Source organism: Artemia sp. Qi Xiang Cuo, chromosome 19 (assembly GCF_049724085.1).
Source record: "Artemia sp. Qi Xiang Cuo chromosome 19, ASM4972408v1, whole genome shotgun sequence".
In the NCBI taxonomy this organism is placed as follows: Eukaryota; Metazoa; Arthropoda; class Branchiopoda; order Anostraca; family Artemiidae; genus Artemia; species Artemia sp. Qi Xiang Cuo.
This window is the reverse complement of record NC_142812.1, coordinates 55741030-55753977: the sequence shown is the minus strand read 5'-3', so window position 1 is coordinate 55753977 and position 12948 is coordinate 55741030. Positions and strand designations below refer to the sequence as shown.

General features: G+C 34.7%; 1 protein-coding gene across 1 annotated transcript in view; it reads right to left on the bottom strand.

Moving 5' to 3' along the window:
* Nucleotides 1-12948, bottom strand: part of atos (atos homolog atossa) — a 107607-nt gene that overhangs the window by 89529 nt on the left and 5130 nt on the right. Inside the window, exon 2 of the mRNA XM_089105267.1 lies at nt 3766-3865. The gene's annotated coding sequence lies outside the window, so the exon portion shown is untranslated. The remainder of the gene's footprint in view (nt 1-3765; nt 3866-12948) is intronic.

The following is a 12948-nucleotide window of genomic DNA, read 5'->3' as shown; positions in this document are numbered from 1 at the left end:
TGGGGGAAGGGCCATTCCTATGAAGGGGCGCTGGATTTCCCAGCATTATTTAAAAAAAAGATCAGAAATTATATATAAAAAAAACAAGTTTTTTTTAATTGAAAGTAAGGAGCAACATCAAATCTTAAAACAACAGAAAACATTACGTATATGATTGGTTTCACCCCCTAGTCAATACCTCGCTCTTTAAGCCAAAGATTATTTAGTACTTTCATAAGAGCTATTTATTCTAATTAACGGCATTTGTGATTAAGAGGTCATTTTTAAAGAATTGGAACAAAATTCGAACTTTAGATTAAAGAGCAAGGAATTGACTAGGGGGCGAATCCCCTAATATACGTATTAAAAAATATATGAATATAGAAGTTCGTTACGTTAGTTAATTCGTAACTTAATTATATTTATTCAAATAAAAACGTTTTTACATAAAAATAAATAAATTTTGAGAAACACATTTAACCAAATAAAAGTAAGATTAATATGCAAATTTTTTTTTAAATATTCATGTACGATGAGCCAAAATTAAAACATGCATTAATTCAAAAACGTTGAATAATTAAATAAAAAAAAACGAGTTTTTTTTAACTGAAAGTAAGGAACGAAGTTAAAACTTAAAACGAACAGGAATTATTATGTGCATGAAAGGGGCTGTCCCCTCCTCAACGCCTCGCTCTTTACGGTAAAGTTTGACTTTCTCACAACTCTATTTTTTTTAAATAATGAAAAACTTTAGCGTAAAGAGCGAGGCGTTGAGGAGGGGACAGCCCCTTTCATGCACGGAATAATTTCTGTTCGTTTTAAGTTTTAAAGTCGTTCCTTACTTTCAGTTAGAGAAATTTGTTTTTTTTTATTTAATTCAAACCAAGGGACGGTAAGTTTCCTTCAAGGGATGTTGGACAAGGCGGTTCTAATAGCGTCCTTTTTATTTTGATGTGACACTATTTTTAGGAGTTATGGGCTATTGTGCTTCTTAGTATTGGGCGTGATCGTCTCTTACTAAGTTGCTAGCTACCGCTGCAACCCGGGTGAGAGTCTAGTGCTGTCATACTTACTTTTTTAAGGGCTAGAGCGCGTCTTTTACTATAACAACCTACGATTACGACACCATTGATCAATCTTGTACATGAAAAATGCAGTTTTTCAAAAAAAAATTATATTAAATTATTTTTAATTGCAAAAGGTTTTTAACCACATAAATTTCCTTTAAAATGAGCCATATATGCAGAATATAATGGTTGCAGCCAGTTCTTTGTTATTTTCTAGCAAAAATATTTTCCTTATTGTTCAAGAGACGGTAAGTTTTCTATATACGGCTTTCGGTCAAGGCGGTTCTAACAATATACTTCTTGTTTTGATCTCACTCTGTTTTTAGGAGTTATGGGTTACTATAGTTTTTACTAAGTGACGTGATCGTCTCTTACTAGGTTGCTAACTACTACTGCTACCCGGAAAGATCTTTGTATTGCTCGGCTCTGATATTTTCATCGGTTTTTCTTTTTTTCATTTTGTTCATTTGAGAACATATCTTTTCAACGAAAAGTTCTATCCATAAAATACCCTACAGAGTTCATTAAATCAAACCAAAAATAAAACTAATTCTAAAATTTTCATGTAATTTTCTAATTTGAACCGAAAAAATAAAATTATTGCTCAGACACCGTAAATATTTATACAAGTTACATAACAACTTTAGCGATTCTTAACTGAGAACTAAAATAAAATAAAATTCATTTAAAATTTTCTGTCTTGCTATAGAAAAATAGCACAGCGTTATAGAAATGCGCACTTTAGGAGTTAATCCAAAAAATGTTTGGTTCCAGGAGACAATTATAATTTGAACTGACAGACGCAATAAAATCATTTTATTTAAAATTTTCAGGAATTATTCTAGTTCAATTCACAAATCAGATTTTTTGTTAAAAACTTAAAAAAGATAATCATTCTTGTATAACTATATCTACATGCTCTTAAATTGTAAACAATACTATTTTAGTCTCCGTATGCAAGATGAACGCATACGAAGTACCGTTACATTCGTTACTCCCGCGTTCCCGTGTTATCCAAAAATACAGTTTTTCGTAAAAATATACTTTATATTAATAAATATTTTTATTAATTACAAAAAATTTCTAAATACGGCAATTTTCTTTAAAGTGAGCCATTAAACAGCTCTCTATTATGTTCCAGTGCCCCGCTAGCTGTGGAGAAAAAAAAATGGAAAGAAAAAAACAAACCCGCTGTCGATGCGGAATATCGCAGTTCAAGCAACTTCTCTTGTTTTTCAAGCCAACATATTTGCTTTTTGTTCAAGCCAAGGGGTATTGGACAAGGCGGTTCTAATGGTGCACTTAGTTTTTTTTATCTGATTCTAGTTTTAGGAGTTATGGGCTATTTCATTTTTTACTATGGGGCGTGATCGTGTCTTACTAGGTTGCTAGCTACCGCTGCAACTTGGATGACTCATGATGAATGAGACTCATCCCTGAAATAGTATTTACATATCACGAAATTTGTCCAGGTTCACCAGAGATGAGTATTCTGGAGGGAGGTTGGACTTCCAATATGTCAATACCCAATATTACCATGTATACTCACTATTTTTCACCATTTCAAACCATTATCTGACTATAATTACTGATGTGAAGTCTGCTCAGCCATCTGATACTTTCAAATTATTTATTTATAAAAATGTACACTTTTCAAATAAGAACCAGTACAAACACCAAAAAATAAAAGCACGAAGAACAATAGTGAAATCTTTTCGTAAGACAGGAAGATAATTTGAATGAATATTTCGGCCCTATGTCCAAGGACCGTTCTCAGCTGGTTTTTTAAAACCAATACAATGGTCACAACTACACAAGTCAAATATAAGCCAATGGACAATTCAAGATGCATTAAACTATGTACTGCATTAGTAAAATAGATTAAAGAAATAGATACTATTAAACAAAGTTTAAGGAACATATTTTACAGCTTTAAGTTGACGTCTTATCTAAACACCCAAAGATATTTTTTTGAAAAAAAGTGGATAAATTACAAGACAAATTGTGAAGTTTCAAGACAATCCATTAAAATTTTGAGATCCTAAAAGAAGATTTTGAGATCCTAAAATTTTGAGATCCTAAAAGAGGGTTTGAACACAGGGGCGTAAATTGATGAAAATGTCAGGCGGATAAAAGGGAGGTGATATTTTTCTTCTTTTTTTTACGGGAAGAGACAAAAAAGGGTAGGCTATTCCTCAAAATCTTTTGCTTTTTCAACGAAAATTCCGAAAAGGGTATATTTCTAAATCTTTGAAGAGAGGAATCCTAAGGGGCAGTCCCTCCCATTTGGCACAACCTATTTATACCCTTTTATTCGACTCAAGAACTTCCGCGTGTTTTATCCTGTTTTTTTTTGTGTGTGATATTTTTAGGGGAGAGGGCCGTTCCACCATGAATAATTTGGAGACAAAAAATACTATACCCCTTCACTCTCCGGATGTGGACCCCTCTTGCCCCCTCTCCATAAAAATGCCGGGGCTACGCCCCTGGCAGTATGTTCTCGGTACCTATAGCAAAGGATATTGACTTGGCGGTACCAAACCGTTTCTTTAGGAGCCAGTTAGTTATGTCAATGTTATGTTAAGTTATGTCATAGGAGATAGTTATGTCAATGTAGTGATCCCATTGAAATGTAGTGTTATGACCTAAATAGACAGTCCATGAGAAATTAGTGGCCTGAAATAGTAAAGACTTCTACCATAGCAATGTCAAATATTACCTTGTCTTCTAAATAATTTTCACCTATTCAAACCACAACCTGATTTTAATTGTTGAAATGAAGCCTGCTCAGCCATCCGATATTTCCCGCTCAGAAGAATCTGCAAAAAAGATCTCTATGAAAGTGTGCTCACAACAAAACAATAATTTTGAAAAAATAAAAGCAAAGAAATTCTTAATAGAATTAAGAAAAATTTTCAAAGAATGAATAAGTTTTTACCACTTTTAGCTAATTTCTTCTGAAAACTTTATAGTTTAGTAAAAAACAAAACTCATAAACTTAAATTTTTAAGCGCTGTATTTAAATTAATGTATGATGCCTGTCATATATATAGGGGACACAGTAAAGATTTTTCATAGGGAAGGGTGAAAATTCGAAAAACGTGTCTGCTTGTCAGATAAATGACTCACTTCGTGACAAAGAAACTACATTCAGGGTTTTTGGTCTGGTGGCAACCCTGACTACATTACCTCTTGAGGTATAAGCACAGGTAGTAAAGACACTAGGAATCAATCAGAATATTTTAAACTTCATTTGGACATTGTTAATATAGTATATGATAATAAGCATGGCTTGATTTGTTGACATTTATTTCCAATTCAAATGAGATACCCACATAGTCCACAGAGATTATATATACCCTCTTCATGCATCAACCTATACCCCTCCTCCTTCTTAAAGGTCTGGCCTATGTGGTTCTAAAGCATAATGATAATAATAATTTATTTTAACATATAATAAACAAGAGAAAGTGGAGCACAGTGGCAGATCCAGGCCCCCCCCTAAAGTCGTCTAAAGTAATGTAATTTACTTAATTAACACAATTTTTGCGTCAATTAAACTTGCTCCTAACGCAAGTTTATCGGATCAACCTATTTCACCCCCTCCAAAAAAAAAGTCCTGGAGCCGCCCCGGGTGGAGCATTGCTATAGAAGAACATAGGTCAAAACAAAAACCAAAACAATCAAGCAGACGAAAAACAAGGAATAATAATAGGCTATGAAATAGCTGGAACTTCGAACTGCTAAGACTTGGACAACCTCTCATGTAGCAGGACTAATTTTATTTTTACATCTGGAACACTAAAATTCTGTTTTATTTTTCCATTCTTAAAGCTTGGTGACAAATAAAATGAAAATGACAAAGCCCAAAATGGGGCTGAACGGAGTAACGACAAACCGGGGAATGTTTTTAGATAGATGCAGGTTTTGGACCTGGCTCATGGTATATGAATAATTAAAACAAAATTTGCAAATTAATTTACTTTTATGTGATTAACTGGCTTTCTAAACAATTGCTAAGTTTAATAAACGAACGTTTTCGTCTAAAATGATTCTAAATTGCTATCGATATTAATTAAGTAACGAAGGCCGTATCCAGGGGGGGGGGTTACCCGGTTTGAACCCCCCCCCCTAAATTTTTGACCGACTCGAAAATAAGTCGAAAATTAGTAAAACCTAGGTAAAAATCAGTAAAATTAGTCGAAAACTGAGTCAAAAATTAGTAACCCCCCCCCCCAAAAAAAAGTCAAAAATTAGTAAAAACCCCCCTGAACAAAAATCCTGGATACGGCCCTGTACGTAACAAACTTCTATATTCATATATTTTTAATAAGTATATTAAGGGGGTTCGCCCCCTAGTTAATACCTTGCTCTTTAAGCGAAAGTTCGAATTTTGTTCCAATTCTGTAAAAATGACCGCTTAATCACAAAGGCCGTTAATTAGAATAAATAGCTCTTATGAAAGTACTAAAAAATATTTGGCTTAAAGAGCGAGGTATTGACTAGGGGTGAACCCAATCATATATGTACTATTTTCTGTTCGTTTAAAGTTTTGATGTTGCTGCTGTTGCAGTTGAAAAACTTGTTTTTTATATTTAATTTCTGATCTTTTTTTAAATAATGCTGGGAAATCCGGCATCCCCTTCATAGAAATGTCCCTTCACCCATGAAAGCTTCCTTCATGTAAAGATCTTCCCAAATAACCCCCGACCCACCCACCCCCCTCCACTACCAGGAAAAATATCCCCTGAAATCGTCTGTATACTTCCCAATAACCAATACTATATGTTAACATTGGGTAAAGTTCATAACTTTCAGACCTCCCCCCGGGAACTTTGGGGTATTAAGTCATTCTAAAAGACACGGTTACCGTATTTTTGAACATGCTGAAAAAAATGGTTATCTCAAAATTTTGATCGGGTGACTCTGGGAAAAAATGAGCGTAGGAGGGGGCCTAGTTGCCCTCCATTTTTTTGGTAATTTAATAGGAACACTAGAACTTCCATTCCAATGAGCCTTTAAACACGCACCCGTGATCTTTCTTCTGGCAAAAAATACAAAATTCCACATTTTTGTAGATAGGAGCTTGAAACCTCTACAGTAGGGTTCTCTGATACGCGGAATATGATGGTGTGATTTTCATTAAGGTTCTATAACTTTTAGGGGGCCTTTCCCCCTTTTTTCGAAAATCAGCCAAATTTTCTCAGGCGCGTAACTTTTGATAGGTATTACTAAACTTGATGAAACTTATGTATTTGAGATTAGCATTAAAATTTGATTCTTTTGAGGTATCTATTTGTATCAAAATACCGTTTTCTAGAGTTTCGGTTACCATTGAGCCGGGTCGCTCCTTACTTACAGTTCGTTACCACGAACTGTTTGATCAACTTACAGGAAAAAGAGCCGTGGACATTACACAGGATATTTTAAATGCAATTGCAGAAGATGGTCTGGAAATAGCAATGTGCTGAGGGCAGGGCTACGACAACGCTCCAACAATGGCTAGAGTAAATTCAGGAGTACAAGCTAGGATTCGTGAGCTTAATCCTAAATCATTGTTTGTACCTTGTGCCAACAATTCACTAAATCTTTGGGAATGCATTCTTTTGCTACAGTTCCTTGCTGTGTGACGTTTTTTGGTACTTTAGAAAGGTTGTATGTTTTTTTCTCATGCTCAACACACAGATGGAATGTCCTCTTGGCAAATGATGACGTTACGGTCAAACGACTTGCAGAAATCAGGTGGAGTGCTCACTATGAAGCTGTTAAGCCAGTGTTTAAACGCTTTAAGAAGATTTTCGATACCACTGAAAAACTTTGTGAGTCTTCAGAAACTCTCGACACTAGAGGAGCAACTCAAACTTTGTTGACTTCGATGTGGGATTTCTCATTTTTGTGTTTTTTATGTTATGGAATAATGTCCTTGAAGAAGTTAACCGCACTAAAAATTACCTGCAAATTGTTGAAAAAGTTCGAAAAGTGCTTCATCAAAAAGAGGAGTTTAAAGGCCTTTTTGAATGATAATAGAGATGGTCTTGTGGAATAGGCAACAGAATTTGCAAAAGCTATTGGTGATGAGATGGACATTCCCCTAGTCAAACGAAGAAATATCATAGGCAGCGCAATCGCGCTGCCTAAGTAAAGTACGATGTTGGCACAATGTTTTATTTCTTTAGACCAGCGCACTTCGTATCGAAGGAGTTGTCGTAGAAACTTGGAAAAGGGCTCATTCGATTGGAAATTGGAGTGGCTAGTGCCCTTTTTAATAGTCGAAAGTGGTTGAAAGGCAGCTAACACCCCTTCCGCGCCCACCATTTCCCCAAACACATCCAATCAAAATTTTGATTTGTGGGCATATAAGGTTTTTTTTTATAGAAAGCGTTGTTGTAAAAACTTCAAAAAAGGCTCATTCAATTGGAAATTTAAAGGGCCAGTGCCCTTATTAATACTCGAAAGTGATTGGAGGGCAACTAACCCCCCTCTCACACCCACCTTTTCCATAAACACATCCAATCAACATTTTGAGATAACCATTTTGTTCAACGTAGTTGAAAGTTCTGGAAATTAGGTCTTTGAGGACAACCCCCCTCCACAGCCCTCAGGGCAAGGCTTGTAAGTTATGCCCTGGGGAATTTAAGGTTTTTATAGAAAGTGTTGTCCTAGAAACTTCAAAAAGCGCTAATTTGATTTAAAATTAAGATGGCTAGTGCCCTTTTTAATGGTCGACAGTGATTGGAAGGCAACTAACACCCCTTCCACGCCTACCATTTATCCAAACACATCCAATCAAAATTTTGAGATAGACATTTTGTTCAAAATACTTAAAAGGTCCAAAAATTATGTCTTTGAGGATGACATTCCACCCACAGCCCTCATGGTAAGGATTTTATGTTATGCCCTGGGGGCATATAAGTTTTTTATTGAAATCTTTGTCGTAGAAACTTGAAAAAGGGCTCATTCGATTGGAAATTCAAATGGCTAGTGCTCTTTTTAATAGTCGAAAGTGATTTGAGGACAACTAAACCCCCTCTCACGCCCACCTTTTCCCAAACACATCCAATAAAAAATTTTATATAGCTATTTTGTTCAACGTAGTTGAAAGTTTTAGAAATGAGGTCTTTGAGGATGATAATCCCCTTCAGAGCCTTCGGGGCAAGGGTTGTAAGTTATGCCCTGGGGCATATAAGGTTTTTATAGATAGTGATGTTGTAAAAACAAAAATGGCTCATTCGATTGTAAATTAGAAGGGCTTGTGCCCTTTTTAATAGTCGAAGTGACTGGAGGATAACTGACACCCCTCTCACACCCACCAGTTCCCCAAACACATTCAATCAAAATTTTGAGATAGCCATTTTGTTCGACGTAGTTAAAAAGTGGGGAAATTATGTTTTGAGGATGACACTCCCCTCACAGCCCTCAGGGCAAGGGTTGTAAGTTATGCCCTGGGGGCATATAAGGTTTTTTTTATAGAAAGTGTTGTCGTAGAAAGTTCAAAATTGAATCATTCGATTGGAAATTGAAAAGGCTAGTGCTCTTTTTAATAGTCGAAAGTAATTGGAGGACAAGTAACCCCCCTCTCATGCTCACCATTTCCCCAAACACATCCAATCATAATATTGAGATAACCATTTTGTTCAACGTAGTTGAAAGGTTCGGAAATTATGTCTTTGAGGATGACAACCCCCTCACAACCATATGGGCAAGGATTGTTAGTTTTACCCTGGGGCGTATAAGATTTTTATAGTACGCATTTTTGTAGAAGCTTCAAAAAAGTCTCACTTGATTCGAAATTGAAATGGCTAGTTCCCTTTTCAATAGTCAGAAGCGAATGGAGGGCAACTAACCCCCCCCCCTCTCACGCCCACTATTTCAACAAACACATCCAATCAAAATTTTGAGATAGCAATTTTCTTCAAAGTAGTTGAAAGTTCTGGGAATTAGGTCTTCGAGAACGACAACCCCCCCCCCCCCAGCCCTCAGCGCAAGGGTTTTAAGTTATGCCCTGTGGGCATATAAAGCGTTTATAGAAAGCTTTGTCGTAGAAACTCAAAAAGGGCTCAATTGACTGGAAATTAAAAGGGCTAGTGCCCTTTTTAATAATCGAAAGTGATTGGAAGGCTTGACATTTTTATAGTAGGCTAAAGATCGATGTGGGTAGAATGAAGTTTGTTTTTTTTTAGGCCAGGGCACTTCGAAAGAGTTATAGGAACTTTGAAAAAGGCTCATTCGATTAAAAATAGAAAGGGCTAATGCCCTTTTGAATAGTCGAAAGTGATTGGAGGGCAACTAGTCCCCCTTACACGACCACCCACCCATTTGCCCATTATGATTAAAAACTAAATGTTGCATTAAGATTAAATCAAAATCCACAGTGTTAATGCTAATTCCCAATAAGACATCTCAGAAGTATCCCAAGAACGACTGAGGGCATTATCTTCAAACTTTCGGGGCTACTTGTGCTCTTAAAATTTAACCAACTCAAAATAGGGTAAGTAGGCTATATCCAAGCTATCAAAGAAAGTAAACAGATTTTTTTTTGCGAATTGTATCAAGTTTTCTAATTCAGGTCAACTAGAGGAGGTATAAAACTAAATTAAACACTACTATTTGTGTCCAGATTTTTAAAACGGTGTATGTGGTTAAAAATCGCTGAAAATTTTTCTCCAGCACACAAATGGAAGGCCAAACTATAAAGTCTTAAAAAAAACGAAAAGATTTAAAGTACTATCTTCTTTTTCCCTGAAAAGACTATGTCAATATAAAACGGACAGAAATTAATTTAAAAAAAACTATTTCCACAAAATAAGTTTTTCAAAGAAAAGTAAAGAACTACATTAAACCAAAAATGAGCCAAAATTAAATCAAATAATCTACCAAGCGTGAAACTACCATAAATCAGCATCAATAAATAAATGACAATAAATAACAGAAATTACAATAAAAAACCGATTCAAACTCAAAACGAGCAGAAATTAACATGAGTATGGCTCAAAACCCCTATGCCTTCCCAAGGCCAGAACATAATTTTTACTTTACTGAAAAAAATACAAATGAATGTGCATTGTCAGTTTAATATACATATACTAATATTTCGAAATCAAAATGTTAATATTATTTGATTTATTAAAGTTATAAAAGTAAAAACATTTACATTTTTTTCAGTAAAGTGAAAATTATTTTCTGGCCTTGGGAAGGCATAGGGGTTTTGAGCCCTACTCATGTTAATTTCTGTTCTTTACTTTTCTTTGAAAAACTTATTTTGTGGAAAAAGTTTTTTTAATTAACTAAAAGAAAGAAACTGATAAAAGAAAGAAACGGAGAAAAGGCTACGACACTAACTTTGGAAGAAGAACTAAAAATATCGGTGTTAGGGTGCATTGACACGTTTCAACAAGAAATCAACACGCGTTGCCAAGGCATGGAAGGAGCATCACTTCGGCTTGCTATGTTGGAGACCAAGAACTTGCTAAAGAGTTCAGAAACTAAAGTGCTAAAATTAGTGGGCTGTTTAGTTGAGAATTACGAAGAAATATCCTCAGGAGATATGTTAAACGAAATCCCAAGTCTGAGGAGGTTTTTACAAGCGGCAAACGTTCCTGAAGAATGACTCTGAAGTGGAGTTCTTTGAGACTACTGCAACTTATAGTTGAATATGAGCTTACAGACTCTATTCCTAATCTAGCTTTAGCATTAAGATTTTACCTGACATTATGTGTCTCTGTTAATCCTTGCAAGAGGAGATTTTCTAAACTCAAGCTTATTAAAAGATAGTCCAGGTCTACTATGAGCCAAGCTCGACTATCGAGCTTAGCCATGCTATCTATTGAAAACAGTGTAGCAAAAAAGATAGATTTGGATGAGGCTATTTCTAAGTTTGCAGAAAACGAAGTTAGAAAGAAAAGGTTCTGAATGGAAAATATGGGTTTTAAATACAGTACATTTTGTTAAATTCGTGCAGATATATATATATATATATATATATATATATATATATATATATATATATATATATATATATATATATATATATATATATATATATATATATATATATATATATATATATATATATATATATATATATATATATATATATATATATATATATATATATATATATATATATATATATATATATATATATATATATATATATATATATATTTCAATCACCTAGGTGTTTGAAGTCAAAGTACAAAGAAACATAGATAGGCCTATAGTAAAATACGAAAGCTACAGCTATTCTTATATTTCCTCTTAAAACACTTATAATAAAAGCCTTTGTCCATTTTAGCTTTACTTAATGTAAGCCACGAATTAAAATGGTGTTGTTTGATATAGTAATAATTATGTTTATATAAATGTTGTATTTTGCTTAAATTTATGTAAATTATTTATATTAAAATGTTTACATACCAATGTTATTCAGCACGCAATTTACCTTTCCTTTCACTCCTTTATTTAAACACTTCAAATAGCTCTTTTGACTTGTACGTTTCTACCATAAGCAAATATGACTCAACAATGTTTAAATGTTTGTTGGGGGGGGGGAGGCAATTTTAACGTAAGCCCCAGGTGTCCCAAGACTTTGCTATTCCACTGCTTATGGTATATAGGTATGTCTGTTGGAAGGTCCAAAAAACAATGTTTGCAGTTGCAGTTACTATAAATGACGATTCTCTGGAACCAACACCTGAACTATCAAACGTGATAAGATGTGAAACTCGAAACTTGGACCATCAATTTCGACAACACCAATACGGACAGCTAAACCAAAAGCCATTACTAATTTGTCTGAAGTAATCAAAATTAAAAACGTGTCAAAAATGACAATGGAGAGCAAAGCATGGGCGGTTCGAAGATATACGAAAACGAAAATTAGAGCGTGTTAAAAATGAAAACGAAGAGCAAAGACACACGCGGTTAGAAGTCATATGACACCGAACCAGTGACGGAGTCAAAAATGAAAATATAGAGCAGCGACCCAATGAAAATCAACCTGGACAGCGAGAATCAAAACTTGTCAAAATTGAAAATGATAGCGATGATGATTGTGTTTGGGATTTTGACATGGATAAGGTCTTCAATGCCTACCATACCTTTGTTAAAAAAAAACAAAGGTTCGGTGATATGTATTTCATAATGACAAAAGAGCAGCCGAGGTGTAAGAAGCAATCAAATCCAAAATGATAGCGATGATGATTGGGTTTTGGATTTTGACATGGATAAGGTCATCAATACCTACCATACCTTTGAAAATCAAAAATATGGACCAGATAAATTGTTTGAAGAAAAAGAAGTTTTTGTCCCACAACCTGAACAATCGAAAGAAACAAAAGTTCGGCGATATGTCTTTCATAATGACAAAAGACAAGCCAAGGCAAAAGAAGAAGTTTTTGTCCCACCACCTGAACAATTATAAAACAACAAAGGTGGTCGTCAATACCTTCCATACCTCATAAAATAAAAAAAACTGGACTAGATGAATCGTTGGAAGAAAAAGAAGTTTTTGTCCCACCACCTGAACAATTAAAATAAGCAAAGGTTCAGCAATATATCTTTCATAATGACAAAAGACAAGCCGAGGCTAAAGTTAAAGGTTCAATAAAAAAAAATGCAATTTTACAAAAGCAACACTTCTAATTTAAGGCCCATTTGAAAGTCATGACATGAAGAAAAGACTCAAGTTATCTCCGTTTAGAAGACAAGTAACAGTGAAAATCTATACATAGAAGCCTACCGCGTGCCCCATACTTTGTAAAAAAAACAAACAAAAAAAAAAACGGTTCGGCGAGATGTATTTCATAATGACGAAAGATAAGCCGAGGTGTAACAAACCAAAAAGTTGAAAATGGTAGCGATGATGATAGGGTTTTGGATTTTGACATGGATAAGGTCATCA